General features: G+C 46.9%; 1 long non-coding RNA gene across 1 annotated transcript; it reads right to left on the bottom strand.

Moving 5' to 3' along the window:
• Positions 1–2,870: 2,870 nt before the first annotated feature.
• LOC144164284 (uncharacterized) lies at positions 2,871–9,253 on the bottom strand. Its single transcript, XR_013321135.1, has 3 exons — positions 9,154–9,253; positions 5,203–5,287; positions 2,871–2,981 (listed from the first exon to the last, which is right to left on the bottom strand). It is a non-coding gene; the product is annotated as an uncharacterized LOC144164284 (long non-coding RNA).
• Positions 9,254–10,663: the final 1,410 nt, after the last annotated feature.

Raw genomic sequence — 10,663 nt, 5'->3', positions numbered from 1 at the left:
GACGTTAAGTTATTATTTTTATTAATTACGTGAGTGAAGCAGAAAGTGAAGTGAAGCAGAGTGAAGCAGAGAGTGAACCAGAAAGTGAAGCAGAACACAGTCGCCCAGATAGCCGAATTGGTAAGGCATTCGAGATCTAATCGAAAGGCGTGGGTTCGGTCCCCACTCTGGGCGCGTGTTTTTCTTTCTTTCTTTCTTTCTCACGTAATTAATAATAATAATAATTTAACGTCACTAACGGTAAAAAAAATATTCAAACCATTCCCCTATGCCCTCTTTGGCGTTGTAGACTGCCGGCGTTTCTTTCTGTATTTTCTAACGAGCCCCTCATTTCCAAACCCTATTATCGTGCGAAAGCTTATCGAGGGCCTCGGTTCTGGCAGCCTTGATGCCAAGGTAGCATAAGAGGGCTTCCCGCCGGTTACCCGCTTATGACAGGCTGTAGACGTTCGCGTCACGCCCCGGGGGTAGAAAAGAAGGTCCCCTTCTCCCCGTGTAGTCTGAGTGGCGCTGGCTACCACCCTCAAGCGTCAGATACAGTTGTGGTAAATATAAATACCCCAGAAAGTGAAGCAGAACACAGTCGCCCAGATAGCCGAATTGGTAAGGCATTCGAGATCTAATCGAAAGGCGTGGGTTCGGTCCCCACTCTGGGCGCGTGTTTTTCTTTTTTTTTTCTTTCTCACGTAATTAATAAAATAATAATTTAACGTCACTAACGGTAAAAAAAAATATTCAAACCATTCCCCTATGCCCTCTTTGGCGTTGTAGACTGCCGGCGTTTCTTTCTGTATTTTCTAACGAGCCCCTCATATATATATATATATATATATATATATACATATACATATATATATATATATATATATATATATATATTTATATATTGCCGTGAACCATGCGTGGGGTCTGTTTATTTATGGTTCGTTTTTACTGTCCGCTGAGGCAGGCTGTTTTCTCTGTGTTCATTATTTTTATGCCACGCGGGTTATCTCATTCGGATAAGGAGGGCGTTTCGCCCTAATTTCACTCGCCTGGAATAATCTTGTTTGGTCGATAATGTTCTGGATGTAACCCGCCGCGGTAGCTCAGTGGCTAAGGCGTTGCGCTGCTGAGCACGAGGTCGCGGGTTCGATTCCCGGCCGCGGCGGCCGCTTTTCTGATGGAGGCGAAAAGCAAAAACGCCCGTGTGTACGAGATTTCGGCGCACGATAAAGATCCCCAGGTGGTCAAAATTAATCCGGAGCCCTCCACTACGGCGCGCCTCATCGCCTGCGTTGCGTCGGCGCGTTAAACCCTACAATCAATCAATGTTCTGGATGTAAATCAATGGTTCGAGAAACACTCGCACCGAAAGATAATAGCCTGCCGAGCGGACGCCGCCGTATTTAAATCCCCGACGCCTGCCTGCGCACATCACTTTGTTGACTGCTGCTTCGCCGCCTGTGCATTCGGAGTTATTAGGGGAGCAGAAGTTCGCTCCAATAAACTTGTTTTCCTTGAAGACAACTGCGCCATTTTTGGTTCGTGACATCTGGTTGAAGTTCAGGGTAACGCACCCATAATGCTCCCAACGACCTCTGGAAGCCGCCAAGCCAGTCCAACTAGAGCCAGCCGCCGACTTCAAGGTCTGCCACCCGACTTTGGTCTCCAGCCCCTCCCCCCATCGTCATGAAACAGCCCGGGAACCATTTTCGTTCCGCCGATCTCCCTCTGAAGACCCTGAGAACCGGTTGGAGAAAGTAGAGCGTGTTCTTATCTTTAACAGGTGGGATGACGAATAAACGTTTCGGCATGTGTTCTTCCATTTGGACAATGCAGCTCGAATTTGGTTTGAGTACCATGAAAGCTCTGTGACTGTCTGGACACTCTTCAAGAGCGAGTTCCTTAAAACCTTCGCCGTCATCGTGCGAATGGAACGAGTCGCACTTTTCCCCGAAACGCGCACGCAGCACCCCAACGAAGGGGTAGTGATCTTTGTTAAGGAGGTGAAGAGGGTGTTTCCACGTGCGGATCCGGAAAGACAGAAGAAGAGAAACTAAGGTCGGTCATGCCAGGGGTAAACCAGGAGCTTTTTGCTCGCCTTGTCCGCAACACTCCTAGGGCGGTGGCCGAATTCGCGTCTGAGGCAGCCGCGATGGAGAAGACGCTGGAAGTTCGAATGAGGCAGTACGATCGCCCGGTCAATGTGCTGGTTTCCGAAACGAGCGGTGCCGGGGCTACAAGCTCCGACAGACTGCGCGAGACCATCCGAGCAGTGGTCAGGAAGGAGCTTCGCAAACTTTTTCCAACGACGCCGCAACCTCAAGTGGCTTCCTTGACTGAGGTCATCCGCGAAGAGGTCCTACACGCCTTGGGCACTTGGATGCCATACGAAGCCCTTATGAAAATTTCTATGTCCAGTCAAAAGACAGTCTGCGTCCCGAAGGAAACAGACTGCGTGCGTCCCGTGTGTTTCCTCTGTGTTGGAATTTCGCCACCGACTTTCTGCGTCCTCCAAGTGTCCCGTGTGTTTCCGTCCTCCATGCGTTCAGTCTATCTCCCAAAGGCAACATAGACACCCTACGGCCTTTGTGTGTCCCCTATATGTCTTGAAGGCAACAGACCGCATTCGTCCCTTGTGTGTCCCCTGTATTGAAATTTCGCCAGCGACTTGCTGCGTCCTCCAAAAATCCTTTATGTTTCCGTCCTCTACGTATCCCACAAGCTTCCACCTTTTGAGTGCCCTTCGCATGCTGTCAAATAACAGCGCCCAACAGCCAGCTGCATGTGGAAAATGTCAGCCAGCTCCACAGTCACCGTTTCATGCTGCAGTTGTTTCTGTAAGAGCAAGCTGACGAAAATCACATGAATCACATGACTCTTGCAAACCTGACTATTTTATTCAGGTTGGATCCATAGGTGCTGCTGCCGCCTGCCACGCCAGGTGTCTCCTCATCTTTACCCCTCACAGGACGGGATAGCCACTGCCACACTTGAACCTGAAATGACAAACGCATTGATCGCATATGAATGGGTTTAAACAAACACGTCTCAAACATTTGCTGGTTATGCTTATAAATATAAAGGAGTGTTCCCATACAAAACTAAACCAAGTATCCTTAAAGAGAAGGTACAACTTCTAGGTTGCAAAATTAGCCACAAAATTTAGACCACATAAATTAACTAATGAGCTGACGAACATCAAATATGGCATACTGTTACATAGGCAACACAACCCAGAACTAAGTACTGTTTAGATTCATGGCTTCCTCATGACGGTCATTTATACAGCCTCGCAAGAACATTTGAGAGATAAGATTATTGCAGTAGCACTGTGGGAACAAAGCAATATGGGGGGGGGGCAGGGAAGGCAACATAAAATTGCATGAACATGCTAAGACAGGCATTGACCAGTCGTCATCAGGAGTAGTTGCTTGTGTCTACGCGTTCTTTGGAACCTATAAAGGCAGCAGTTTTTTGCGCATTTCGTTTACGAGACAGCACTTGCATTGTCTAGTTTGTTTGTCTGTGCTTGCTTACAAAAAGCAAAATGTACATCACCATGAACTGACCAACCTCTAGGTTGGCTCCTCACTTTTTATATTTCCTTGTGTCGATGGGTAGCAGACACAGAAACAGAAATAAAAAACAACCCTAGAAAACCGTGGTGGATAGCACACTTGCACCCATTATTGCACGCGTGTCACGTGCTCACTCATCCCAACAGATGTACAGTGCACGGAGTGACCCCCAAGCAGGGAAAGCTGAGCGTGGTTGCTCTGTACTTTGTGAAAATACAAGCTACTAGAAAGATTTGACAGATAGCACAAACAGTGCAGGTGCACCAACTTTGCACCATGGCACGAATTTTTCAACGCACAACAGAAAACGCACCGGTATGTCAGTGACACCGTGGAGGAGAAATTCGAAGACAAACCAGGACATCAGTGACAGTGAAAGGGTTAAAGCGGTCGAAAACAGCAAATTTAATTTCAGGGTTTATGCTTACCAGCAATGAGGAAAGCTACCGCAGTAACTTGAGCTGACTACTCTAACATGCACTCAAATGCTAAAAACACACAAGCGTTTTTGCATATGTTTGCACACAGAGCATTCATACTGTTTGGAAATAATGCACGTTTTTCCTACTATAAACATCATTATATTGCCCCCAACCACGCCATTTGATTTGTTTACAAAATGTTTTGTTACAAGCACCTGGCAACACCCTGCAATCTTATCCTTTTTTAAGGGAACCGACTTTTTCCCCTTTTTCCTCTGTATGCTGCACCACCAGACTTGTTTGATATAGAAAGGGTGACGCTTTGCGATCCCTATCCTAGCTTTTCCTGTTTTTATTGAAAATGTTATCGATCTAAATGAATGAGTGCAAAAGAAACACTGCGACATACAATTCGCCAACGCTCATCAATGCACGTCCCTTTGCTGACTCCTTCGAGGTTTGTGTTTTTTTATGTTCACTGCGGAGCACAAGTGTGCTCCGATAATCTTTTTACAAAAACCCTGCATTATCCGTGGCTACATAACAATATTCCAAACAACGTCTGATACACAAACCAGAACCCCCCACAGCTCTTTCTTCAATTGCTGAGTAGCCTTCTACAATTTGGACCCTCATTATATTTGCTAGAGTAAATAGCTGTTTGGGGGGGGGGGGAGGGGGCTACGATGGCCAGTGAGACTCATTACACTACAAGAAACAAAGTGGCAAAAAGGCACGCAATGCACCCTTTTCACTGCTAGGCACAAGTTGCATCTAGGGCATTGAAGTGAATTCACTTAAATTCTATTTCTGGGTGCATGGAATTGTTTCACTCATGTAATGTAATCCGTAATATGACTTTTGAGTAGAAGACTAAAGATCTAGTTCATCTGTGATAGGCCGTAGAAGAAAAATCCCCACACACTGTCTGTGGCCACCACGCAACTACCACAGTGAACAAGGGTGACAGTCGTTATTCATTAATTCATGGAGTAAGGACGCAGCTCTGATGCGACAAAAAAAAATAAGAAAGGTATCAGGAAGTTTCTCACCCTCATCGGTTCCTTATTTTTTGTCCCATCTCTGCAATATTCTTATGTCTTAATATCACTAAGGTACCACAAGGATGCCACAATGGTTTTCTATGTTTTCATGTTCTCTCAGCCTTCAAAATCGAGATTTTCATGCATTTCACAGCCGTAATGAACTCCACTTACAGGTCGTGCAGGATAGATAGAAACAGGAGGCAGCCAATTCTTCTGGTAGCTCACAACGTACATCCTCCATGTCAAACACCTGGCCCTGTAAAAAATGGAAGTTCAAGTAGTAAACAAGCCGTAAATATGAGGTATAATGCCGTGAAATACTCTCTCTGACAGGACATGACAGAATTTCTTTTTTGTAGGTGCTAAAAAGGCACCTTCCGTTCTTTCAAGCTAAAAAATAAGTAGAGTGCTCACTGATTGAAACGCGACACTGCGAGCGCGTGGCCGCCAATACATGCAGCGCCGTCCATGGACACCCGTGGAAGTTAGGTGTTACATTGTATACTGCGAGGATGAGAGCGTGTTGACCGTAGGCTTACTGCTTCCGGTTGCCAATACGCGGGACTGTGGTTCCCCGCAGCGACAGCAGGGCGCTGCGAGCCTGGAGCGCTTGTAGCCAGGAGCGAGCCCCCAACCGTTAGGCCTGGAGCGAGCCCGACGGTTGTAGCCCGGCTGTGCGCGCAGCCGATTTCGCGACATAGTAAGCGCACGCTCTTGTTATGCGTGCCCTTCCGATGTGGCACAGTAGTGTTCATGTAATGCACAGTCACGCTCATCAGAATAAAAGAAACTTCTGTACGCAGGAACACCAAACTTTATTCCAGGATGTAAACTAAAACAGGAAAGACGCCTTTGCAGGCACGTTTGCGTGTGGTGCGGTGCATTAGTACTTCGTCGGCTCCCTCTTTTTTTTTAAGTTTATATCAGGGAATAAAGTTGGCTACTCTTTCGTGCAAATGCTCGTTTTATTCAGATAAGCGTGACTGTGCCTTACATGCAAATTATCTGTATCGCATCGGAACGGCACGCGTAACAACAGCGCGCGAGCACACGATGTCGCGACATTGGCTGCGCAGAACGCCAGGCCGCTACCACCGCTGCACAAACACACTCCTGCGCTCCAGGCTCGCAGCGCACCGCTGTCGCTGCGGGGAACCACTGCCCCGCTTATTGGCAACCGGAAGCAGCAAGCTTATGGTCAAAACACTCTCATCCTCGTGGTATACCACAATGCAACACCTAGCTTCCACGGGCGTCCACTGGCGGCGCTGCATGTAGCGCAGGCCACGGATTTCCACTGTGCAAGCATATTCTCTGGTCTAGAGGGTGCGAAACATGGTTACGGCTTTTAAAGGAGCCATGAAGAGGAAACACAAGTTTGGTTCATTCAAAGAATTGCGTTGCTAGAATCATGCTGACACCATTTTTAATGTAAGCTCCACTCAAATAAGCTACAAATTAGGAACAAAGGAAATGGCCATGCGACCCACTAGCTCATTTCCCGCAACAGAACCTATGTCATACCAGCCAGCTCTGCAGTTGGCGGAGGGTGGCAACAGCAAACGCGAATTAGGCAGAGCCTATAAGCTTCCCGAACGAACTATTTGCGCTTAAATTTAGGGCACATTCTTTTTACAGTAGTAAGAATGGTACAGTAGTAAGAACAGCAAAGGTTAGGAAAGCACACGTAAGCATAGAAGTACCGATGCGTACTGCTGTTGGTACTGCGCGCACTATGCTTGGTTTAGCTGCACAGGACTGCGGGGCTTTGGGGTTGTCTCGGACAACACTAGCCGATTGACACAAGCAACGGTGTCTTACGTGACCATATTTGTGGAGCGACAACTATGTTTCTCGAAACGATTATTTTCTCGCTGAACAAAAACAAGCCAGGTTTAAATACGGTAAAAACAAACCAAAAGCAGAAAGCGGCTTGCCACGGTTATGGTGGCACCATCTAGGTTGACTAACGGTAAGGAAGGCTTCCCAATCGGCTGCAGAGCGGTCGGTTCCTTTGATGTCATTGCAGACCACAAAAACGCACAATTTAGCGAGAAAATCAAAATTTTAACTGAAATTAATTTCTCAGTGAATAAAGCATCGCTAGCATTTGGACAAGTGCTGGGGGCACCATAACACACGAAATCTTTCAAATAACACAAACTTGTATTTTGTCTTCATGGCGCCATTACAATTCTCTGAGGCACATGGTGAACGTCTCAGCGTGCCAATACTACCAAGGGGTAGGCAAGTTGAAATGCTGACAAAACGAAAAAATTCACCCGCATTTCCCCGAAGGGGAGCATGGGGAAGTGCGAATGCACGGGTGATGCTATGAGGGGGAGTTATGTTGAACTGTGTTGGCATTCGCCCGTTAGTTGCATTTAACACCCCCGCGTGATCAAGTGGGGATTCACACACCCCGTTAGTCGTTCTCTGGAAATCTTGGTGAATTAAAGTGTATGTTCGAGGAGATCACACACACACGCAAGTAAAGTGAAACGACAGTATTCTTTATTCAGCACTTGTTGGTGTTGTTGTAGTTGACGGTCATTATGACCGCCTTGTGGTCACTGAAATGTACGGTCAAGAGTTGTTGCAAGACCGCGCGTATCACACAGTTCCTCGCAAAGGCCAGGTCGATGTAGCTGCCGTTGATGGTGGCGGGAGCCTCTAGCGGTAGGCACGTCATGGAGTGGTTGGCGAGCATGTATTCCATCAACCACTCGCCGCCCTTTCGCACGTCCACGCTAAAGTCCCCAACAACCACGACCGGGTCCGAGGGCTTTACGCGCCTGGCCACACTCTCCATCGCCGCGTCCACGTATTCGACGACGTCGTCGCGCGAGATGTTTGGCGCGAGGTAGAGGGTGACGACCACGATTCCGTCGCCCGAGTACGCGTCGGTGTAGACGGCACTGTACGGCGACTCGTCCCTGACCGGCGAGGTGGACACGGCGTGCGACACGAGGTTCGCGTAGACGTGACCGACGAGGTAGACGCCGCAGTACTCGCCCCGACTTCCGCTCCTGGCGAAGCAGCAGTCGTCGATGGAAAGTGGGAACGCACGGGTGATGCGAAAGAATTCTTCTTGGCCAATCGCGCTAAGTGGGTATGTGCTAAAGAAATTAGGAACTCTTCTTGGCCAATAGCCCTAAGTGGGTATGTGGTGCGGATGGACGGACGGCGGTGGACGCGTGATTCAGGGTCGCTTAAGAAGTGCATTCGCACTTAAAAATGGGATGGCGAAGGAGCACGGTGGCAAGCCCACGCCCTGTTCAATCTTTTTCGCACCGTGATTGTATCCCCATCACATGTATATTTGCAAGAATCAACACGTTCAACCCATGCTCAACATGTTACGGTAAACACAATTTATGCAAGCCAGCTACAAATAACGTCACACCACACAAGAATTTCTGTCTGATCATGACGATGCTGGATGAGCTTAGGAAGGTGTAAAAATTTCTTGCATTTAAACAGTGAAAGCTGCCCTGTGACTGCACCAGCAATGCAGGCTGCGACGTCTAAACAATTATCTGGTCAAATGTTCACTGCCTAAAGACCTTGTGCATGCGGTACTACTTATAAAGTTGCTAGCAATGCTTAAATCTTGAAAATTCAACGTATATGCAACTCTTACGTATTATAACTACAAATGTAATGCAGCCTCCTTGCATTTCTTTACACGTAAACTAAAACTACCCGTTAGAACAATGCTAAGCTGCCTACGTCCTGTAAAAAATATAATGTGGGTCAACTGTCTCCTAAAAAAAAATCAGGGAGTGGGCGTTTTGTTGTACAACCATTAACGCAGTTTTCTTTTTTTTTCATGCAACAAGCTTTAGCGGTCGAATCCACCCAAGCCAAGCGGCGGCCGCTGGGCCGTCAGCATAACATTTTCGTTGCCGGCAATGGCAAGGGGGTCGATCACTCACACAGCATACTGGCCGCCGCTCCTAGAAGCCCATTCATGTGACCGCGCCGACGCAGCCGCTAATTTACAATAAAAGAAGCACGGAGAGCCGAACACCAAGAAAAATACTCAACACGTTTAACAAAACGGAGCTGCGGCAACGCGTAAGAAAATTTTAACATGCACCACGATAAACAATCACTTACGGCAGAACACGCAGCATTTTTCACACGTCGCGTCGACAGACTGGAACTTGCAGTAGAGACTCTTGATTCACGTAGGCACGCACAACTTGTCAGGTCAAATGTCAATGGCGACTTGTCAAATGGCGACCTCGATGTGCGTTTGCTACAGCAGCGCAGTACGGCGACGACACAGGCGCTTCGCCAGCACTCACGTTGTTTTAGGTGGCACAAGAGCACTAACACGTAATATTACGGCAGGAGGAGCACGTACTAATTTACGTAACACCAGCAAATCGAAAACAAACCACCAAAACCACGCACAACGAATCAGCCACGACTTTTCTTGCGCACCTATAACAATGACTGCATATATGCTAGCCTAGACTAGACTTATTACTACAGTTAGCTATCTAGCAGTCATAGAGTTTTAGCAATTACTTGGTTACTTCATGATCACCCCTGAAGCAAACTAGGCAAACGCCATTATAGTATTTTGTTAAAGTTGATAATTGCCAACATATATAAAATGGCAGTATATTTTCTTGATGCGGGCAACGTCTTTTGTTGTCGTAAGTTGTTGCTACTCAAAAGCAAATAAAAAAATGGATTAACAAACAAAGTTATTATCATCGTCATCTACATCTAAATTGACTGTTTTGTGTTTTGTTCAGCGTCCAAGCATTCACTGTTTGTTGGCTTTTCACAAACAGAACGGCCGGATAAAAAAATTCTTCCCCGCAGACATACGCAAACACACGCGCACACGCATACGCCTACACACGCGCGCGCAAACACACACACACACACACACACACACACACGCACGCACCCGCACACACGAACACACGCACGCACGCACGCACGCAAGCACGCGCACACACAAAAGCACCGTGCGTCAAATCCACGCAGGCAAACAATTCACTCAAATGGAGCCTTAGCAAGACTATGTAAGCTCAAATATTTATACCTACGTTAAACACACGTCATATTCTGGTTCGGTGGCTTGAGGTTAAGTACTCGCCTACTCACCGAAAGGGCCGTGGTTCGAAACCAGCTAAGTAATTTTTTTTACCGTGTTTTACTTGAAGTTTTTTAGCCTTAGGTTGTATTTTGACATTGTTGCTGCTCTTGTTGCTCTCGTCTGGCTGTGTCCCTTTTTTTTGTGGCAATATATTTCTACCGCAAGCTCTACCCCAATAAACAGTACACCGCTTCAGCATTTAGTTGCAAGGATAAGCCATTTTAGAACGACCCTGAAGGAAAACACAGACTAGGACAATCGGAATCCACTTTTTAGGTTGTTTTTGTTTTCATTGCTTTGTTTTCTATTCGGCTTTTTGTTTTCTTTTTACTTTTTCTGGTCTGTATATTCTTCTCCCTCCCACTTTTTTTTCGTAAGGGGAGGGACGAGGCACTTCGAACAGCCTCGTTCAATATGTATCCTTCTTACGCCACTGTTTCATACAAACGTACCAGTTCGTAAAATTAATTCTGCGAATTTATCAGACCTCATTAGCACGAAATAACGTAT

Source organism: Haemaphysalis longicornis, unplaced genomic scaffold (genome assembly GCF_048455015.1).
Source record: "Haemaphysalis longicornis isolate Haplotype H1 unplaced genomic scaffold, Haemaphysalis longicornis Haplotype H1 scaffold_1, whole genome shotgun sequence".
NCBI lineage: Eukaryota > Metazoa > Arthropoda > Arachnida > Ixodida > Ixodidae > Haemaphysalis > Haemaphysalis longicornis.
This window is presented reverse-complemented; position numbering and strand designations above follow the sequence as displayed.